The 23,225-nt window shown below is 41.6% G+C and overlaps 1 protein-coding gene and 1 long non-coding RNA gene across 5 annotated transcripts in view; one reads left to right on the top strand and one right to left on the bottom strand.

Annotated features, from left to right (window-relative positions):
• The window catches only part of DCC (DCC netrin 1 receptor), a gene marked incomplete at its 5' end in the record, with an annotated part of 954,207 nt that overhangs the window by 521,367 nt on the left and 409,615 nt on the right, over positions 1-23,225 (top strand). The window lies entirely within an intron of this gene.
• LOC307226423 lies at positions 3,568-10,140 on the bottom strand. Of its 2 annotated transcripts, XR_013843403.1 has the most exons (4): positions 10,059-10,140; positions 9,118-9,356; positions 4,718-4,757; positions 3,568-3,631 (listed from the first exon to the last, which is right to left on the bottom strand). It is a non-coding gene; the product is annotated as an uncharacterized lncRNA (long non-coding RNA). The 2 variants fall into 2 exon arrangements; XR_013843404.1 differs by lacking the exon at positions 3,568-3,631 and having other exon boundaries at positions 3,875-4,757.

The following is a 23,225-nucleotide window of genomic DNA, read 5'->3' as shown; positions in this document are numbered from 1 at the left end:
GATGACAATCCTTTCTTATTTACCAGCAAATTGAAAAGAAAAATGTGCCGGTAATGCAGGGGTAGCTTCCATTGCAGATTCCTTTCTAGGTCACAGACCACATGCACCAGCCAGATAATAATAATAATAATAATAATAATAATAATAATAATAATTTATTTATTTATACCCCGCCACCTGGCTGGGTTTCCCCAGCCACTCTGGGCGGCTTCCAAAAAAAATATTAAAATACAATAATTCATCAAATATTAAAAGCTTCCCTAAACAGGGCTGCCTTCAGGTGTCTTCTAAAAGTCAGATAGTTGTTTATTTCCTTGATATCTGGTAGGAGGGCGTTCCACAGGGTGGGTGCCACTACTGAGAAGACCCTCCGCCTGGTTCCCTGTAACTTCGCTTCTCATAGTGAGGGAACCTCCAGAAGGCCCTTGGCACTGGACCTCAGTGTCCGGGCAGAATGATGGGGGTGGAGACACTCCTGCCAATGATGCACACCCAGGCATCATTGAACTAGATGTGAATCACCAGAGTCATAGAATAGTGGAGTTGGAAGGGACCCTGAGAGTCATCTAGTCAAACCCCCGCAATACAGGAAACTCAATGAAAACTCTACTTAACTTCTACTTAAACATCTCCAAGAAAGGAGAGTCCACCACATCCCAAGGGAGTCTGTTCCACCGTCAAAGAGCTCTTACTGTCAGAATGTTCTTCCTGATGTTTACAAGAAATCTCCTTTCTTGTAACTTGAAGCCATTGGTTCAATTCCAACCCTTCAGAGCAGGAGAAGATAAGCTTGTTCCCTCATCCATGTGACAGCCCTTGAGATATTTGAAGATAGCTGCAATATCTCCTCTTAGTCTTCTCTTTTCCAGGCTAAACATACCCAGCTCCTTCAACCATTCCTCATAAGACTTGGTTTCCAGACCCTTAATAATCTTGGTTGGCCTCCTCTACGTGTTCCATGTTCATTGTCAACATCCTTTTTAAATTTTGATTCCCAGAATTTAAGAAGTATATATTCTTCACCGCTGAGTATGACAGGGATGTATCTTCCCACACATTTTGGGGGAAAAAAAATCAGATGATCAGATGCTAGCCAAATGGAAAAATTGTAACATTATTGGGCCAATGGTTCATCTAGACAAGTAATATCTATCCTGACTGGAATCTGCCCTCCAGTGTTCCAGACCAGGAGTCTTTCCAAATCCTTTCTGGAGATTCTGAGCATTTAACCTTGGGTCTTCTTCATGCTCTATCACTGAGCTACAGCCCTTCCTAAGAGCTTCCTCAGTACCCAAAGGCAACAGCTGGACTTTGTGAGCCACTTCATAAGACCTTCCTAGAAAAGATGAATAAAGAAAGTAGATGGGGAGAGGAGGAAGGAGAGGACCATCTCAAAGGTGGCAAGGAGCTCCCCACCCAATTGGCTTTCATTAGCTGCAGGGAGGCTTCTGGACTGGATGAAGAGTTTGGATTTGATATCCTGCTTCATCACTACCTGAAGGAGTCTTAAAGCGACTAACATTCTCCTTTCCCTTCTTCCCCCACAACAAATACTCTGTGAGGTGAGTGGAGCTGAGAGACTTCAAAGAAGTGTGACTAGCCCAGCAGCTGCATGTGGAGGAGCGGAGACGTGAACCAGGTTCACCAGATTATGAGTCTACCACTTTTAACCAATACACCACACTGGCTCTGCATTTCTTTACCCCCAAAGGTGTGTTGATATTGGTTCAAGAGCTCCATACATAGCCTGAATAAGCAGTTTAAGTTTACTTATCCCTGTACCCCCAGATAAGCTTTGCATTTTCCAAGATCACGCACCTCCATGACCTACTGGTGTGTCTTCTTTGAGGTGCATAAATTGACAGGTTTGCCTATACCTAGGTTCCACCAAAACTTATTGAAACCCCCGTTTGAAACACAGCACCTAGTGCTTGTTTTATGACTTTATGGATGTACCAATTTGTTTCGCAGCACCGTCCCTCTGTCCGTTCAGGCACACCTCCCCCTTAAAATGATTGCTGTCCTTTCTGCAGAGTATCTGAAAACAGCAATCCTTCAAACATTCATGTTTCTGGCCTTTCCCTGAACATCACTATGAGGTCTTCCTTTGTGTTTTCCTATTTACCTCCTTGGTGTGAGCTTCTTTTGAGGCAGCACAGTGTGGTTAATGCACCGCAACAGAGAGCCAGTGTGGTGTAGTGGTTAAGAGTGGTAGTCTCGTAATCTGGGGAACCGGGTTCGCGTCTCCGCTCCTCCACATGCAGCTGCTGGGTGACCTTGGGCCAGTCACACTTCTTTGAAGTCTCTCAGCCTCACTCACCTCACAGAGTGTTTGTTGTGGGGGAGGAAGGGAAAGGAGAATGTTAGCCGCTTTGAGAGTCCTTAAAGGGAGTGAAAGGCGGGATATCAAATCCAAACTCTTCTTCTTCTTCTTTTCCCTACAACCAAAGCTGGTTTAAATAAGAGCAGAAATTAGAACATAAAAATAATCCTGAGAAGCAATTGCAATTATTTTGTGATTTCTTTTTTTCCCCAACTTGGTAACATTAAAGTTTTAAAATAACAGAAAATTGCAAGGTGAGATTGAATGCAGCAGATAGCTATAAAGATTAATTGCACAGATAAGGTCTCCTCTCTTCTTATTGGTTTTATAATAGACACTCCTCAATGCCCTCTCTGAATGCATTCCGACAGCAGAAGGAAGAGCAATGGGAGATGGGGATGCAAATGGAGGGGCAGTGGGAAAAAGCATTTAAAGGGAGAAGAAACAAATTGCTCAAATTAAATCTCCCACTAAAAAAAAAAAAGGCATATGAGAATGGAGGGTCTAATATAACTATGTTATGAACGGCCTGTATTCACTTTGCAAACAAAACTCCCCAACACAAATGCAACTAAGAGAGGCTTCATTAGATACTTGTCCCTTGTGTGACCTTTTTGATGCAAGACTTTTTCATGGCACTACAGTGGTACCTTGGTTCTCAAACGCCTTGGTACTCAAACAGCTTGGAACCCAAACACTGCAAAACCGGAATTAGATATTCCTCTTTGCGAACCTTTCTCGGAAGCTGAACATGCCCTGTTTTGAGTGTTACGCTTCTGATTTGAGTGCTGTGCTTCTGTTTTGAGTGTTACACTGAGTTCTGTCTGTTTTTGCTATTTATTTTGCATTTTTGTTTTGTTTTTGTGATTGTGGGGAACCCAGTTCAGCTACTGATTGATTGTGTGACTGCAGTACATGGTTTACTGCTTTCATTTTATGGATCAATTGTCTCGTTAGATAGTAAAATCCATGTTCAATTGCTGTTTTAGGGGTTGTTTTTAAAAGTCTGGAACGGATTAATCCATTTTGCATTACTTTCTATGGGAAAGTGAGCCTTAGTTTTGGAAATCTTTGGTTTTGGAATGGACTTCTGGAACAGATTAAGTTTGACAACCAAGGGACCACTGTATCTCAAGACACTTTTGGGCGAGGAAATAAACAGGTCAAGCCTAAGACAAAAGGGCTTAAACGCCTGTTTCCATGCCACCATGCAAAACAAATAGTCCAGATTTCAGAAATACACATTTATTTAAGGTGTCCATGCACTGCCTTTTCAATTAAGAAAATAACCACAAAGCAGCTTCCAGCCTGGAATGAAAGAAAAACAACAAAACGTTATTTTGCATGGTATCCAGCCAAGTAGATCTGCTGCCTCAAAGATGTCTGCTAGCCCAATGGAAGTTCCTCTCCTCACATGCACCTTCCCCAAATCTGCTCTGGAGAGTTGTGAGAACCTCCAGAACAGATGTAAGGGACACTTGAGGAGAAGAGAGGGAGGGCAAGTTCTGCTGCACCACCAAAAGACCTTGGATAAGTAGATCTCCACTCTAGTCAGTTGGAATGCTAAACCATGGTTTAGCATTACATAAAGAAGCAGGCACAAGCCTTGGACTCATGTCCTTCCTCCTTCTTTTGAATTGAAATACTTGATTGTCGCTTGTACAACTTGTATACAGTGAGATTACACGAGCAACCCCCCACTCAGCTCTCTTAGTCTTATTTCCCCTCATTTACTGACGCACACCCACCAAACCTGAAAGTCAGTTGCCTTGTTGTTATCTATTCATTCAGCAGCCTAACAGCCCACGGATAGAAACAGTTCTTTACCATGTTGGTGCGACTAATCATGCCTGAGGGCAGGAGATCAAGAAAGTGCTGGCCAGAGTGTGAATCATTCCAGAGAATTTTCCTCACTCTCCTGAGGCAACATTCTTCCACTATTTCATCCAGTGGATTCATGGGACAGCCCATAATATCTTGTGCTGTATTCACCACCCTCTGTAGGTACTTCCTATCAGTTGATGTCAAATCAGCGTACCACACTGTGATGCAGTATGAAAGGACACTTTCTATTGTGGACCGGTAGAAGGAGATCATCAAATGTTGATTGACATTGTTCTTTTGCAATACTCTGAGGAGATAGAGTCTGTTGGGCTTTCTTAACCACCTGGGTTGTACTGATTTTCCAAGTAAGGTCTTCACTGAGATAAACTCCTATGAATTTAAAGAAATTTGCAGTAGACATTAAAAAATATCTGAATCTGGTTTATTGCCCATAGCTCATCCACAACCCAGGAACGGAAATGAGGATCACATCATTTGTTTGAATAGGTTCCCGTTTATTAACTTTGCTAATGTAATGGAAAACAGTTACCACCTTTAGCGTATTCTCACCTTTGGACATACTAACTGATTTTTGTTTGCTCTTTGGTATCTTTATGCACATAAAAGGAAGGGAAAGAGAAGCAGACCATTAAAAAAGCATTGCTGCTGTGTTGAACTCCGAGACAATGTATTTTCACTTCTCTAAGCACCTATTTTTCACTTACTGACAACTTACTCTAATTGTCTGTATGATTTTGTACATAGTTATGTAAGTTTGTGATGGTTCCCCCCCCCCCTCTTTATTGTGAACTGTGGGAAGGGAAAATATGGTTTTCTCTTAGTTTTTTTTCCTTTTTGTTTGTTATTGCTGTTACACAATTTTTTAAAAAGTTTAATAACATTATTTAATCGAAAAGAAAAAAGTTTGAGTAGGAACAAAGTCTCTATAAAATAATCAATAAGGCATCAGGAGAGGCATCAGGAAAAAGCATTAAAAAACAACAACCACCTCAGTCTTTCTGTACAAAATATTCAATAACGCAGCAGCTGTTGAGGGAGCACTCTCAGATAAACCAAATGGTACATATGAAACTCAAACTGAGATAGAGGCATTCCTAAAATTCTCAAAAGTTAAAGTTTTGGCCAGTTTTATAACTAGTTTGAGTGTAGTTGTAAATAATGCAATAATAAAAGATGGCAACATTGCAAGATCATTAACTGACAATTGCAAAATGTAAGAAAATTTAAAGAAGCATGCAATATAACACCTACCATTCTCTTTAATATTCTTCAGTTCTCATGAAGAAAGGTTGCAGTGCTTGGAACATTATTGTTTAGAGAAAAGGCAAGTAAGAGGTCATATGATAGAAATTGATAAAATTATGCATGGCAAAGAGAAAGCGGCTAGAGAAATATTTTTCTCCCTTCCTCATATTACTAGAATTCATGGAAATTCAGTGAAGCTGAATGTTGGGAGATTCAGTACAGGTCAAAAAGAAGTACCCACAACACATAGTTAAACCACTCTGTTCTGGTTTGGTCAAACCCAGCACCTGCTGTCCTTTGTCAAGCTCTGGGCACCACAAATAAAGGAGATTGACAAGCTTGAAAGTGAGCAGAGGAGGGCAAGCAAAACGATCAAGGGTCTGGAAACGAAGTCTTATGAAGAACAGTTGAAGGAGTTTGGTGTGTTTAGCCTGGAGAAGAGAAGACTGAGAGGTGGTATGATAGTCATCTTCAGATATCTAAAGGCCTGTCACACGGAAGATGGAGCAAGCTTGTATTCTCCTCCTCAGAGGGTAGGACCCAAACCAATGGATTCAAATTACGAGAAAGGACATTCCGGCTAAACATCAGGGAGAACCTTTTGATGGTAAGAGCTGTAAGACAGTGGAACAGATTCCCTCAGAAGGTGGTTGGGTCTCCCTCGTTGGAGTTTTTTAAGCAGAGGGATTCTCTGTGATTCCTGCATTGCCATTGGGAATATTGGGCTCCCTTCCAACGTTACAATTCTACAATTTTATGAGTTGGCAGTAACATCAAAAAGTGGGGGAAGTGTTCCTGTGCTCAGGTCCAACTTGCACTCCCCACAGGTATCTAGGTGGCCACAGTGAGACAGGATGCTTGATCTCACAGGCTCATATGTTCAAAATGCCACAACAAAAGGGATGGGGGGGAAATGAGAAGGAAATAATTCAGCAGACTAACAGAGTTTAATTAATTATTCTGCCTACAAAAGTGTTCACACACTATTAGCTATCTTAACAACCAGTTTTACAAATGACATATCCCCAAATAACATGTCTTGTTCCCTGTATTTTGGTTTCACAATGCTCTGCTTGGCATTGTGTTTTCTTTTGTTTTGACATTGCATTTCAGTTTGTGATGTCACACTTTGAGATATCAAGTTGTTTTCCTACCACTGGCAAATTAGACCTTTAAAGAATCAAAACAAAACTTACAATGTTAAATGGAACTTTAAGTCCATGAAGGTACTTAGGGCTAATTAAACTTATCAAGGGCTTCTTTAGCTATAACAAGCATATGTAATCTGAAATACAGGCATCTCCTCACTTACTTTCATGGGTACGGTGTGTATATGTGAAAAGCCGTATACTGGGGAACACCATCTTAAAAGCCTGTAAATAACTTCTAAACCTCTAAAAACCCTCTTGAAAAACCCTCCAAACTTCCTTTCTCACACTCTTCACAGGCCTCAAAGGTTAGCGCAAAGGCTCGTGGGTATGCAGTTGCAAAGGCAGCTAGGATTGCCAGTTGTTTTCCAGCTGTTTTCATGCTATTTTTGCAGTTTCCTGCTTTTTGGGGGCTGTTTTTGCTATTTACGTGCCTTTTTGCAGATTGAATCAATTTATTTAATTATTTCCCAGTGCCACACGTAAACGTGGTTGCATGCAAGTTAAACATGCATATGTGAGGAGACACCTGTAATTTAAGCCACCCTCTGGCCTTTGCAAGTCCCACCATTACAACCTTCTAAACATACCAAGTTGTAGAAGGCCTGTAGCTCAGTAGTTAGAGCATCTTCTTTGCATGCAGAATGCTCCAGATTCAATCTTCAACATCTCCAGGCAGGGCTGGGAGAGACCCCTGCCTGAAACCCTGATGAGTCACTGCCACTCAGTGTGGACAATACTGAGCTAAATGGACCAATATCCTGTCTCATCCTATGACAGCTTCCTGTTTTGTTATGTTCTCAGAGAAGAAGCCATCTTCCCCATTATTGAGGTTCCTCTGGTTCTGTCAATGGGGGAAAGGAGAAACTTAGTGCTACAGTTTTAGCTATTATGGAACGCTGGGGAAACAAAATGTATATCTCAATATTTCTGGCCTCTGGCTTTCATTGCAGAGCTCTATGGAGGTGGGAAGAGGAAAAGGCTAACTTCCAGCAAGTAGCAGGGAGATTGGAATAGATGGAGAAATAGGCTCGTGTCAGAGGATGAATGGACTTGGATGGGTTTGGAGAAGGACAATACATTTCCTACTTCGGAAGGAAAGTGCCTGACTTATTCCAAACCAGTTCAAGGTGCACTGTGAAATGTTTGCGGCATCTGTTGCGTCAAATACCAGGGATGTGCATAGAACTGTCTACATAAGAGGTTCATCTTTGCTGCCTCTTCTTGGCATGATTTATGTTGGTTGCTGGACATGCAAATAGGTCTGAGTGTTAGGATATTTCCATTCCTCCTTAAAAAGGGAGCAGGCTCTTGTGTGTCACAAGCCTGCGTACTTCCTGTTCACAGGGAGTTTCCGTTTTGTATATAGCTTTTGTTTTCTGCCTGTTTCCTCGACATTGAAGCAAGCAGTCATGTTTTTCCTTTGTTCTGACCAACGTTGAATAAAGCTGTAAAATATGCTCTCCTGGGTGAATCTTCCGTTGTGGAAACTCTGCGAAAAGGGCGTACGTGAGTCCTGGAATGTGTCTGAGGCTCGTGTCGCTAATTGACCGATGCTGTTCCCATGGGAGACTGATGATCGTCTGCAGACGACGTGGCCTGCATGATGGCCTTTGTCTCCCTGGCAGTATCCCAACACTGAGGTGGTATAATGGCCGATGCCACAAAGGCACCAACATCTCTTTAACCACCTAAGAGCAGTGCTGTCATGACTAGGGCATTTGAAGGAGCTTTCTGAATCTTTCTCTCTCTCTCCAGTGAAAGAACATTGATTCCAAACGACAATCTTTACCTTTCATTACCTCTTCTTCTTCAAGTTGTTTCACGTTCATCTGTGCCAGCAAAGCAGATTAAAAAGTGCCAAGGAACAAGACTTACATTATTATGAAACAGTATTCATTGGTGCTAGGAATGGATGAATCTGTCACTTTCAGTTTCTCCCATTTTTCCAATCTTAGGTTCAGCTCAGTTAGGATTTTAGTGTGACTTCTTTGTATAAAAATTTGCCTAATGTATACTTTTTTTTTTTGCAAAGTAATGTTCTCTGATGTAATGCATGCTATTTTAGAAATAACTTTTTCTGGCAGGAGAACTGCATTGCCACATTCAGAGACATGTGAAATTCAAAGGACGGCTTTGCTTCAATTTGTATGGGGAAGTGCTAATTAGTTAGGTTCACCTTTAAATGCAAACTGAATTAAATTTCTTCTGCATCTGTAGCTGGTACCCCATCCCAGCCCCTTCCCATACTGGCTGAAGTTAATGGGAGTAGTCTGGAAGGCACTAGGTTGATGAACACAGTTATATAAGGTAATGGTTTTATTGCTGTTTAAGTGTTACAGTAGATGCCAACAGTGATTTTTTTTTTTTAAATCATAATCATAAATATCACATACCCATGAACAGCATGATGGCAACAAACAATAACAGAGTTAAGCTTTGTAGCAAAGTTCTAACAAAATGTCCCTGAGGCAGCAAACCACATTATTATTTTTGAACAAAATTGCTTCTAATCTTGGCAGCTGTAAGAGGACACAAAGCCACGTTGTAGTTTACCTGCTTGGCTTTGTCGTTCGGCAGGCGCTCTCCTTTGAAGCAGATTGGCTGAAAATGTATTGTGTCTGAAGGCCTAGAAAGGAATAATTGTTTCTTCTTTGTGTTCAGTGGGCCAAAAAAGCCTTGTAATCCTGAATGTTCTCCAGTGACTGCTAAGTCCTGAATGGCTTCTTAGCAAAGTATCCCTCTTAAACACTTCTACACATCATTTGAAATTAAAAATCAGTGGGAATGTCTTCCTGCACATCCGAGGGAAAAAGAAGAGGTTGTCTGTGTAATATATCAGGGAAGGTGGAGAAATCTACATTTGAAGTGATGCCAGATCAGCTTGAACATCTATGCTTATTTATTTATATTGTGCCTTTCCCCCCAGATCTGGGACTCGAGGTGGCTCACAAAAAATTAAAACAAAGGCAGATAAAACACCCAAAACTAAAATCATATAAAAGATAATATTTTAAACCTCATTACAATAAAAAAACCCTAATATTTAAAATCTAGTAAATAAATCTTCAGTCAGGCGTGGAGAATCCTCCCCTCCCTTTGGTAACTTCAACAGATAAGAATTAATGAGCAGCTGATAGATTTATAGTCCTTTTATTACAGCGTCGCGGGTGGCGCTGTGGGTTAAACCACAGAGCCTAGGACTTGCCAATCAGAAGGTTGGCGGTTCGAATCTCCGCAACGGGGTCAGCTCCCGTTGCTCAGCCACAGCTCCTGCCAAAAAAAAAAAAAAAGCATGTCAAAGTGCAAGTAGATAAATAGGTACCGCTCCGGTGTTTCCGTGCACTGCTCTGGTTTGCCAGAAGCGGCTTAGTCATGCTGGCCACATGACCCGAAAGCTGTACACCGGCTCCCTTGGCCAATAAAGCGAGATGAGTGCTGCAACCCCAGAGTCGGTCACGACTGGACCTAATGGTCAGGGGTCCCTTTACCTTTACCTTTACATGTTGTGAGCACAAATACATAGCTCTCCTCAAGGAGGGCAGTTGCCTATTCTAGTTTTCCTTCCAACAACTGAAGTCCCTCCCTCCCTCTGACTCCTTTGCTCTCTGATACATTTGGACCTCCGAGTCCGTGGTGAGGGGGGGGTCCCCCACGCTCTCAAGTGATGTCTCAACTAACTCCCTTCTGGCTCTGTTGTCATTATCTCATAACTGGTTAACACCCCCCCCAAACTGTTCAGCTCCTCTCTCTCTCTTTGCTTCACTATACGCTGTGGACAAAAGGGGCAACTCTTCCCCCTCCAGCTCTCCATCGGAAAGAAGCTGGGCTGCCATGCAATGCATTCCAATGCAATGCCATTAATTTGGATTTTAATTAACTTTTATAATGTTTTTATAATGTTGCACTGTTTTGGTGTTGTTAGCCGCCCTGAGCCCAGCTTTGGCTGGGGAGGGCGGGATATAAATAAAATTTATTATTATTATTATTATTATTATTATTATTATTATTATTATTCCGAAGTCCTTTGTTAATATATATGTATAAATTTTTCTTTTTCATTCATTACATACATCTCAGATTCTTAACATTTATTATGTATTCCTTCCTCCCTCCCCACCTAGGCTTCCCCCAACTTCCACTTCTGGTTTGTTTCTCCCTTCATCCACTTTGCTACCTCCTAACAGAAAAAGTTGTTAATAACAAAACATCAAATATAAAAGTAAAAGTAAATACACCATAATATTTCTCTATCTTCTAAACATTTTCTAATACTAATAGTGTGGATGTTTATTTAAATCCTGCCATCAAGTCTATCAACTTTCTTTGTTTCTGCAAGTATTTAGTGTATTTTTGGTCTTTGTTGGAAGCCACCCAGAGTGGCTGGGGTACAAATAATGAATTATTATTATTATTATTATATAAACGGTTCCCATTCTTTTTCAAAGTCACTGTCATCTTTTTCTCTTAGCCTGTCTGTCATTTTTGCCAGTTCTGCATAGTTCATCAACTTCTCTTGCCATTGTTCTTTAGTTGGTATTTCTCCAGTCTTCCAGTTTTGTGCAATCAATCAACATTCTTGCTGCTGTGACTCTTCGCCCTCCAGCTCTCCATCGGACAGAAGCTGATCTGCCATGGAATGCATTCCCCGGTCCTCATCTTCAGACTATTCTACTAAAAACAGTGCAGCACTATTAAAAGACCTTTCCTTAAAAGCAGTCATTTCCTAAAACCCTGCCTGAAGTTTGTGGTGTTTTGTTTCGAAATCCACATTAGGTATTCATGTTTCTTCTCATACGCCTAGTTCCAGGCCCATTAAGCATGGGTGCCTTTGCCCCGTAGCGCTGTGGCTCCATAAATACTGGGTATCTCCTGCTAGAGATGGCTGCTGTGCTCTGTCTCACGGCCTGTTGACTTGTGGTTACATAAGAAGATCAGAAACAGAGAAGGAGACAAACTTTCTCTGCAGGGGATCCTTGTCTCTGCCAATTGGATCACCTGGGTATTCTCTGCAAAGCTTATATTTCAGAGCAGGTACGGCAATAGGTTGTGACATGTGATCTAAGCTGTCACTGTTGGTTTAGATGGCAAATGCTCTATGATACTGGAGGATAATTTAATGCAGGATGATGAACTAGTGAATTGATATTTGGCAGCAGACTAGGAAAAGGAGACAGTCTTGCTCTGTTTTGGAGTTATCGCCTTAGGATCTTGGAAAGAAGAAAACTGAAAGGAGGAAGCCATGCAATAAAAAGGGCTGTTCTTGGTTGTTGTTTTTTTAAAAAATAGTTTCTTCTTTAGTGCCTGTTCTGGTACCAGAGGTATGTATGTTTGTGCATTACATGAAATACCATCATTTCATTAGCCTGGCTCTAAGCCATTCAATTTAAAGACTATCATAGAGATTGCAGATGTGGATGCAATATGGGTGTTACTATTTCCAAATGTGCTTCCATGAGGGTGGGAGGGAATCCTCCATAAATGTGCAAATATAGCATCTTTCTTTCTTTGGTGACCACTCCTAGCCAAGTAAGATTGCCTTCCATAAACACGGTTTTAACAGTGAGTCCGTAAGTGACTGTGGAGGCCAATTCTGGATCCATGTGTCCTTCCACAGTGGGGACATAGGTTTCCAGGTGGGAGTTGATCGTGGTGAGGGTTTGCCAAGCGTGCCTTCCTCTTAGCACATTTCTCCCTTTCGTCCTTAGTTTGAGCGTCTTCAAAGCCTCTGACACCTTTGGTAAAGGCTGTTCTCCAATTGGAGCACTCGCATGGCAGTGTTTCCCAGTTGTCAGTGTTTATACTACTTTTTTTAGATTTGCCTCGAAAGAGTCTTTAAACCTCTTTTGTTGACCCCCTGCATTACTCTTTCCATTTTTAAGTCTGGAGTAGAGCTTTGGCAGACGATAATCAGGCATCCACACAACATGACCAGTCCAACAAAGTTGATGTTGAAGAATCATTGCTTCAACATTGATGATCTTTACTTCTTCTAGTACACTGCCATTAGTTCGCCTGTCTTCCCAAGTGATGTGTAAAAAATCACTTCATGGAATCTTTCGAGGAGTTGGAGATGGCATTTATAAGTGATCCATGTTTCACAGGCATACAGTAAGATTGGTAGCTTTGTAAACAAGCATTTTGGTTTCCCTGTGAATGTCCCAGTCCTCAAACACTTCAATCAGAAGAAAGCAGCCCTCGCCAAGCTCAGGCGATGCTGGATTTTGGCATCAATGTTGGCCCTTGTGGAAAGATATAGCAAACATAGCTTGTCAAGGAGTGGACTAGGCTAATTCCTGCTGTGCTGCATTTCTCCATTCTGAAACATCACATACATACATGCACACACAACACATTCTGAAGTGCAAGAGCCCAGAATTCTGCCAACTCCCTTTGCCATCACCTAGGAATGTAAGCACCTGCCTTATAAGTGCGTCAGAACATTGGCTTCTCTCGCCCAAGATTGTCTACACTTATTGGCAGTGACTTTCCAGGGTTTTGTACAGCATCCACAAATCTTTCCTAGCCCTGCTTGAAGATTCCAGGGACTGAAACTGGGACCTTCTGTAAGAGGAGCATTTGCTCTCGCTGACACATGTCACATTCATTGTACCTTGCTGAGCTGCCCTTAGTTCTGGGCCAGTTGGAGCAGCACTGATCGTAGTAGTTTTGCAGTTCCCAAGGGACCACATGCCCTCTTCATTACAAGTGCTCCAGGTCTATATGTCATGAGCGATGAGGGCCCCAGTTCACTGCAGCTCTCATTGCAAGGCAGAGCTCCCCGCTGCGAGTGGAAGGTATGGTAGCAAAGCGTACAAGAGTTCGATGAAGAGCAGCAGGAGGCAGTCATTAGTGGTTTGGGTCAGAAAGTCAGTTGTCCAATTTTATAAATAAATGCAACTGCAGTTAGAGGAATGCAAGAGCTCTGGCACAGCCTGAATGATCCTGTTCCATTGTGTGGCCTCAGAGGTATGGTAAGCAAATACGGGATGTTTATTAAAAGGAGCTCCTCAATAGGACTGGGCATTTTCATATTGAATATTAATACACAACAGCTCAGAGAGTATAGCAAGCAGTAGATTTAGCCCACTTTATTAGTGCAAACACAGCATATTACATTTTACACATGGGGGACAGATGCATGCTCTATTGTATTTCCCCTCTTCTTAATTAGCCAGTGTTAATAAGCTTCTACTGACATTTTACTTCTTTCCCTGCTTATTAGATTCTTGCTAGGCTTGAAATCATCCCTACAGGCAAACAAAATAAGATAAGAGAGGGGTGGAAAGGTGCATTTGAATGCTGGAATGCTCTGAAGCAGACAGAATGTGATCACCCCCCCCCCCCCCCCCAAGATAAGCTCTGTTGAATTTGATTTAGTTTAATGGGAGACTTCATCCTGTGCTCAAGGAGCCAGAAGCAAACCACAGTTCCCAGATATCCTTCTGCTGGGAATTCCCTGTTGGCAAGACTTTAATGACAGAGGTTGCCGATCTTTTGTGGGCACATTTGGATTTTTGAGTGAGTGCTCTGGGTGTTGCCCCCCCCATTGCTTCTTACCCCAATTTCCTAGATCTGTCCCAACCCCCGGAGACAGGAAGAGAAAGCACAGACACATTTTGCACCCCCAAATTTATTCTTTGGAAAAGGCACTCCTCTGAATTTTTCACTGCAGTGCTCCCATCAAATAAAGTGGCCATAAATGTACACGTTGGAGAAACATGCACACGTGTGTGTGTGTGTGTGTGTGTGTGTGTGAAAAGTCACACATAATGTTTGGATAAATTGTGCATGAAATATGTGCATTATTAAAAACTGCATTCGAAAAGGTGTTTACTATGAGAAACTTACACTAAAATTCTAATAAATTTTCATGAGGATTTTTTTTGGGGTGGTGGTGGAAATTGCTGAGGAAATGAAGAGCTGAATTTAAAATCGGGTGTGGGGAGATGAGAAATTGAGAAAAACAGATTTGCCTATGCCTCGCTGGAGTAGGGAAGCCTTCTCTCAAACTGATTTTGAACTTTCTTCATAGTTTAGTTTGAGGAATGGGAGGCAGGAAGAACTCTATAGGAAAGATTGGAGATGGCACTGAGATGATACGGAAGCTTTCAGAATAGCTGGATCATTTTAGTTGAGAAATTCTCCCCCCAAATGGGCAAAGGTTTCAATGCTATCTGAGGTCCCGAACGGAAGGACTCCCTATGAAGTGCTGGAGGTACATTTGTTACAGGTCTCAGACGTTTCTCTTAAAGCAAGATTTTGCAGTGAAAGTTGAGGTTTCTGCTAAGGAGAAATGTCTGAGGACTTTTGCAAGGAGCCCAAAGAATCCCTCGTTATAGCTGGGAGGCAAATAAGACAACCACTCTGCTGAAAACAAGCAGATCTGAATCTGTGCATGGAACTGTGTTTAGGGATGGGGTGGGATTTTATTCAGTTCAAATTTAAAGTTGAATTCACCCAATTGTCGCTTTCTGAAATGCTATGCGAACCAAAACTGCTATCCTTCAAAAGTCACATTTCTCTGAATTTTGCAATGCAGTTCTCCTGCCAGATATTCATATGAATACATATACTAATGAAAGCAACACATAAAAGTCGCAATATTAGAGAAACCTGCTCAGCAAAAATGTGTATATTAGGAGAAATTGCACAAAAGTGTGAATATTAGGAGAAATTCACTCTAAAGTTCTGATGAATTTTCACGAGGACTATAAATATACTATGGTGGACTTGTGGATAAATGAACTTAGGACTGGACAACTGAGAAGCTGAGACAAACTGGATCTGACATATTTGTTCATCCCTAGGGTTGACCCCATGGGAACCATGTGCATATTCCATTGGACTCCACTATAGAAGAAAGGGTGGATAAAACATATAAGAAACTATTTTAAGACAAAGTAAATAATGCCAGTGATTCATTGTGCCATTCAGTATTTTATCTAATAGGCATATACAGTTTTTTATTCAACAAATATTGCTGAAGGGGAACCAAGATGAGGTGGATCAATAAATATTTCTAAAAGGGAATGAAGATGAGGTTGATCAAATGTTAGACTGGGTGAGTGCTTAAAGAAATAAATAACTGAGCAGACACATTCACCACACACAGAGATGCTGCCAATAATTCCTGTTATCTGAAAATGTCAAACATTATTTTCCTAGCTGCCTGACAAGGGAAATCCCATTTTACAAAGAAAATATTACTGATATTTTCCGCAGTGGGAGGGTGGGTGGAGAAGAGGAGGAGATGTTTTCTTTTCAGTTCAGTTCCACTCATCTCTGGCCATGTATTATTGATTGGGAGCCCTCTTTGGATTATCGCCATGCCTCTTGCTCACTTACTAAACCGTAAATATTCACCCATGCATTCCTGCAGACAATTTGTTTCTTTGCAGGAGGTTATGTGGAGTGGGCAAATATATACGTGCAAGAGAGGCTGCCTGGAAAGCAGTCTAGTGGAGATCTGTGCCCTCGAGCTCGCTTAAAATAAACACCTCGCAGCTCACTTCTGGGAAGGATAGCTGTGCTTCTTTTCAGCTCGATTTATATGGAAAGGCGTCCAGGTCCATTGTTTCTGTGGCGGCAATACAAAAACCATTAACTCCAATATATATTGCTTTGTAAAAATGTTCACGGTGCAAAGTTGTGCTTGGTTGTTGGCAACAGATGGGAGAACAACATGCTTACCTTGATCCTCCAGGTTTACTAACTGCAACAAACAATATCTTGTACTGAGAATGTGGCCAGGGGGTTCCAAAGATTGGGCAGAGGAGAAATGGTGGAGACCACCTCCCCAGCCTGACCCTTCCAGAGAAGGAGACAGTTCAGAATTACAATAGGAGTTTGAGAGATCACAGCTGAGAGGCAGATGAGGGGAAAAGCTGAGAAATAATGGGAGAGGAGGAGGAGGAAGAAGAAGAAGCAGCCGAGGGGCAACAGCTGACAGACACAGTGTCTTTAGTAAGCATTCCAGAACATCCCCTCTCCCAGAACCTGGCAAGCATCGAAAGTAGGAGAGCAAAGAGCTCAAAGAGGGAGAGGGTGGAGACTCACTCGGGGCAACGCCATTATTCCAAGAGTCTCTCTCTGTGAATATTGAATAAAAAGCAGTTGGTAAGAATCTTTCCTTATCTTATCCATTCCTGGCAAACTGCCGTAGGGGTTGGATCCTCTGCCACCTGACAGGGGGAGATAAAATCCTCTGCTGCAGGGGTAGTCATCGTGACATCCTCAAGATTTTTTTGGACTCCAACTCCCATCAGCCACAGGCAGAATGGTGGATGGGCAGGGTTGGTGTGAGCTGCAGTTCAGTATCTTCTGGAGGGCAACACATTGGCGACCCCATTCTACCAATTATTTTCCCAGTCTGAGAGCTTACAGAGGAAATGAGAGACTTCTGACAGCCCTCTGACATTTTAAATCTCTGGCCCTCTCCACAAAACCTTTCCTTGTAGTGTACACCTCCCCGACTCCAAAGGAGATGTCCAGTCAATTAAAAAACAAAACTCAACTAGGGGTTTTATTCAGACATCCTTCCAAACCATGGTTTGCAATAACCAAAGTCAATATCATGGCTTTAGCTTCCAAATATGTATAGAACTGATTATTGCAGTAATCCTTAAAACCACTCTGAATGGTAGATTGGTAGCTAATGCAAGTAGTTTTGGGTCATGCTGTGAGAAAGTAGTAGTAGTAGTAGTAATTTTATTATTTATACCCCACCCATCAGGCTGGATTTCCACAAAAGTAACCAACGAATATAATGAATAAATAAAAATAGATCTAAAACATTATTTTTGTATCTGTCACTTGTCTGGAGAACTGCATTGCAAAATTCAGGAAAGTGCAAATTTTGAGGGACGGTTGTGTTTCGGTTTGTGTTTTGATTCAGAAAGTGCAAATTAGGTGGGTTTGCCTTTATATGTGAATTGAATTAAATTTCTACCCCATTCCTTTTTTTACAGCGCCAGAATCTGGATTTGAGTGTAGGTCTCAGTGTTCAGAGGGTCGTGGCCACAGTACGTTGAGTTTTCCTCTCCTTCTCCTTTAGCCCATCCTGTGCCTTAAATGTCAGTAAGAAAGGGGAGGGGAATAAATACAATTTACAGGATGTCTCCCACTGTGCTTGCAGTTTATTAAGCGAAAGTCAAGCTCACTGGTGGAAAACAGTAGTTCAGTCACTTTCAGCAAGCTTTTCTTTCTCTAGTTCTTGCTGTGGCTTAATAATTACTCATTTTCATCTCCTTCTCTTCTCTCAAGTAGGGGGAAAAAATGGTTGCATAAGATTTTTGTTTCCATTTTTAGTCTTCATTACTTTTCACCCTGACTTTGGAGGATCCTTGAAGGTACCTTACAAATTATAAATGAAAAATCGGGATCTGAGTCTGCTTCCTCTTAAGGATGCTTGAAGAATTTCTTCAGTATTCTTCAATATTCCAGAATTTCTTCAGTATTCCAATATGAACTGCCTAGTCTGACTGCCCTGGACTAATATTAATTTTTTTACTAAAATGTATACACCGCTAGATTGTTGTTGTTGTTGTTGTTGTTTTTAAAAAAGCCCAAAAGTCATTTACAAAGAGAATAAGACAATATTTTTTTTCCACTAAGAACAGTTTTTTTAAAAAAACTATTGAAAACATTCAAAAAATCAGCAATAAACTAAAAATAGATAGGAGGACCAAAGAGGTTTTTTGCTCCACAGAATGTGCATTTTTCTGAATTGTGGCAGGGCTTCACTTCAAACCTCCTGAGCTGGTTTGAGGACTGCTTTTTAATTCACACACTCACCACTTAGATTCCCCCTGCCCTGGGCACATCTTCAAAATGGGATCAAAAATGTCCCTTGGTGGAAGCCATTTTTCTTTTATGTACAGTGGCTAATGTCCGATGCTGTTCCTTCTCAGAGTAGACCCACTGAAGTTAATGGCCATGACTAACTTAGGTTAATCAATTCAATGGGGCTACTTTGAGTAGAACTTATTTGGATATGTATGTATGTATGTATGTATGTAGTTCCTCTGGTGGTGGAAACATTGTTTTCTTTCTGGAGTAGTTTGTCCAACTTTGGTCCCCACCCTCCACTTAACTCTCACCTGTTGCTCCTAGAAAAAGGTGGGATTTAAATGCAGTAAACACACACACACACACACACACACACACACACACACATTTCCAGGAGGGAGGATTCAGAAAACCAATTCTCTAGAATGACTTAAACAAATGAAGAGAATATGCAAACTCATTGCATATCCGACACTAAAACTAGACAGCTGCAGCCTTCAAGGTGCTCCCAATTAATGCTTTGAAGAAGACGCTTGGTTGTTTGTGGTTATGATTAAACTTTACAATTAGGGCCCTGCTTAAATGCATATTGCTTGATTTAATTAGAGCGATTACAAAATGCTTAGCTCAAGAACAAGGGTATTAATCATTTTCTTTTCTCTTGATGCCAAGCTGAGGGGAAAGAAAACAAACTCAGAAAGGTTATGCGCAAAGCTCGCTTGGGAAAGTTAAACACAGGGGAAGTTCTCAAAACACCCTCTTGACAAACTGTGATCTACGCAGCTAATACTGTGCAGAGAAGTGGGATTCTCAGCTTCAGTGGGTGGGTCCAACTTCTCAGCATTATAAGGGAGGGAGAAAACGTTTCCATATTCACTTTTCTCTCCCCTGTGGATAACTCTATACACCTCTATCATGTCCTATGTTACTTGCTGCTTCTCTAAATGAAGAAAATCCAAATGTTGTAAACTTTCCTCACGGGGGATTGCTCCAGGCTTTTGCTCATTTTGCTTCATCTTCTCTGAAATCTTTCCATCTCTAAAATAAACTTCTTAAGGGGTGGTGACCAAAATTGCACCAGCCCGTTTTTGTTTCTCTCATACCCTCATTTTCCCAATCATAATTTCAGTTCTCCACATTTCCATACTGGTTTGCCATTTATTTATTTACCAAAAAGAGTGCTCGTGAAAATGCTTCAACCTTTCAGTGTGAATTTCTCCCAATATACATATTTCTGTAGGTTCGAATGTCTCTCCCATCTCTCTCCTCAGCTCCTGCTGGCTTCCCTACTTGAAATAAGTTTAAAAGCTCCTGTGCCACCTTTTAATTTTAAGCACCAGCAGTCTGGCTTCATCCCAGTCTGAATGGAACCTATCCTTTTTGTACAGGCCTGACTTGTCCAAAAACATTCCCTAGAGCCCAAAAGGTTGTTGAAATATCTCTCCTGCCCCTCCGCGTCTCTCCCTACAAACAAGGTAGAAAATTTCAAGCGGCCATTTGCACGCAGCAAATTTATGCAAGCGAGTTTCGGCAGAGGGCAGAAATGCGGAAACAAAGCCTGCTCAGGACCTGCCTTGTTGATCAATCCAGTTTGATCCCAATGAAAGAAGTCAATCTACCTTAAAAGTCTGGGGATTTTGCCTCATCCCAAATATGTGTGGTGAAGTGCACAGTCTAGTCCTCTTTTGCATCGCCTTCTTGAATCGGCAACATGATTACTCAAGAAGTCGCTCCAGTCTTGTCAGTTCCGGTGAGAAGAGCACATAAGTCATGGCCTTTGTCAATAAATATGTGGCAGCTGGATTGCTTTAGTCTTGGCAAGTCAAAGTCTCAGTGGTGTTCATGCTGTGCCCTAACAAATTGTAATGACCTTGTAGAGTCAAGGGAATCCCTAAGCTCCTTTGCTCTGCTCCTCCAACCCCCACAGTGGAGAGGATACAGATACAGAGACGTCGTGTTAATCCGAGTTGCATCAGAATGATATTGCCAGAGTGGAAGCATGAATGAAAGGGCCACATCAGTGGAATGTGTGTAATATTTTGCCCCACAACATTGCTAAGAGGCTGTTGTTGTTTTTAATGCAATATTTAATTACCATTTATGTTCAGATTTTAATAACGTTCATCTCATCTCTCCAGTCTGTCTTCAGACAATATATTCGAACTCCCAACAGTACGTTCCAAACCCAAGATCAACTGGGATGAGAGTTTGGATTTGGGACTCAGCTGGCATAAACTCCTCACCCCAACCGAGACAGAGTTGCACTGGTGTAAGTGCCTTACCCCAGCTCAGCTGGGGCTCTTTCAGCAGAATTTAAGCCACTGTAATTGTCAGGCTTCAGGGAATCAACTTCTTCACCCCCACCCCCTTGCAGTAGATAAGCAGGACAAAGGAAAAGGAGTCTACTTACCAGTTAGAAACTTTAATAATCACAGCAAGAGAACAAAGAACCCATCTCCTAAAAATGGTAGTGTTCCCAATTAAGTTCCCTTCCTCTTCCATCCCTGTTAAACTACGTCACTCCTATGTCTTGTAATATGAGCTTGTTCAGAACACTTTATGTTCTGACACTTTCTGAGCTCTCCGTGACTTTGGCAAAGGGGGGCGGATACTACTCAGAGACTGTGAATCTCTCCCTCTTCCAGTGTTTCTTCTGCTAGCTGTTCCCCGTCCAGTATTACCCAGCTTCTGCCTTCTGAACTATGCCCCTCTGCAAACCACTCTTCCAAATCTATACTGTCCTCCTGCTCCTGGGGAGATTCAGGATGATGAGGAGGGGGTGGCTCCCACCATTCCTCCTCAGGGCAGCCCTCCTCAGCACGGTCCCTGACAGTAATCCACTCCGCAAAACGGGAGTTCTGGGGGAAGTGGCCTGGGGAAGAAGATATTTGCACCTGTTCCAATCCCTTCTCAGCTCAGCCCAGTGACAGGGTCAAATCTGTAAAACTTACCTGCTGACTCAGCCACCAGTAGCCCCTCTCTGAGGCTCCTGAATGCAGTTTGGAACAGTGGTAACTTACACTGGACTTCATATTGTTGTGAAGTTGTGCTGGCTTCATATTGTTAGATTTGCTCTGCAAAGCTGTGACTGCAAACTAAAATGTTCCCACTGAATACTGATGAGTGATACATTCCTATCTGTAGGACCCATTGATTTCAGTGGTGCTGGCTCTCAGGTAGCTGGGTATAGCCTGTGTAGAGCAAGCTGATGTCCATGTTTATGATGGTAGAAGAACCAGAGGGAAAGTAGCTGGAGAGAACGTTGACACCCTGAAGTAAAATTATGTTTTTAATTCCACCACTTGCCACAGATAGTTGTACTTCCAGGAAATATGATGCTTTTAATACATACAAGACAACATAAGAGAAAAGGATGTCAAGGATATAAAATGCTCTTTATTAACCCACTCACTTAAATCTTTTATGTTTTATGTTAAGAAAACAAGAGATTTAGATCAGAGCACTCAGGAAGTCACATGGCGGCTAAACTACTTCCATGAGACCTGCAAAATATACATTCCTCAATAAATTCAGTAGTACATTTCTGTATGTAGATCACATAAATGGGTCATCTTAGGACAGCTGTATTATAATATGCCATTCTTTTCAAACCTTAAACGCTTAGCACAGGGACACAGAAAAGGCATAACATTTTATGCCACTCAAGATAATAAAACAATTCCAAGTGGTTTACGTGGAGGCAATAAAAGTACAACAGTTCCCAAGTGATGTGAGTTACTCATTACTGTACCACTTGAAAGAGGCACAATTCAGGCATCATTTCATCAGTAGGGAATAATTCATTTCCTTTGTTCTTCTCATTACTACACGGGTTCACTCTGTCATGTATTGGAATACTCTTGAATTCTGCCTTAACTTGGAGAATGTCTAGACATAATTCTGAAACTTGCACATGCACCGTTTGCTACATTTTTCAGTTCATTACACTCATTCACACCTCACTCTGCATTACATTGTTAAAAATCTGCCACACAAAAAATGCAACCCAAATGTTCATATGATGGTACAAACAGTATGACTGCTTGTACCATACATTTTTTGCCTCCCAAGTACATAGCTCTTTTTGTTTCTATTGGTCTCTGTCTCCTTACTTTCCTCTCACTTCCTCCCATTCTATATCATCGCAGCAGCCTAGCCAATGACTTTCAAACACAGAAAACGGGGGGGGGGGGGGGGACACTGGAAATCTAATGGGAAAATACTGGTGCAGAAATCCTTGTAATGCTAATATATTATGATCCAGGTTATGGTTTCTTTGAAGGAAGCAATCACCTAAATCTATGATGCTAAGAGCTTCAAATTTCATTGCCCTCACTGTTAGCAGCATTGGCACACAAATGAGCCCAAGGGACTTTCTCCACTGCAAAATCCATCTGGCAGAAGTTTAGGAAATCAATAAAATAGTACCCCTGCCTTCTAAGTTTTACTAAAAAGTGAGTAAGACTAGTTGTAGGTGCTGCCACATACTGGGATAATCTTATTTACTTAATGTGGCAATTAGTCTAAGCAAAGGAAAAGAAATCAATTCCTCCCCACCCCATAAAAATCAGCTTTAATGCACAGCACAGGCAAGTGACATGTGATGAAATTATATTTCTTGGGGATAGGTGTAATCAATCTGATTACTGTTGTGTGCATTAGTTCTCATAGGCTTTAACATATAGTTAACATTTATAATTTAAAATCACCCAGTTTGATTTTCATTACATTTGCATTTATAGTCTCCCCTGTCATGAAGATTTCCTCTAGCTTATACCATAGGAACAATAGAAAACCTCTGCTAGGACCATCAATTTCATTTCCCGCCCCCCACCATAGTAACTAACCAGATGGGAGGGGGGATTCTTGGTTTG

The sequence above is a fragment of the Podarcis cretensis genome (assembly GCF_951804945.1).
Source record: "Podarcis cretensis genome assembly, chromosome: 11".
Classification (NCBI taxonomy): Eukaryota; Metazoa; Chordata; class Lepidosauria; order Squamata; family Lacertidae; genus Podarcis; species Podarcis cretensis.
This window is presented reverse-complemented; position numbering and strand designations above follow the sequence as displayed.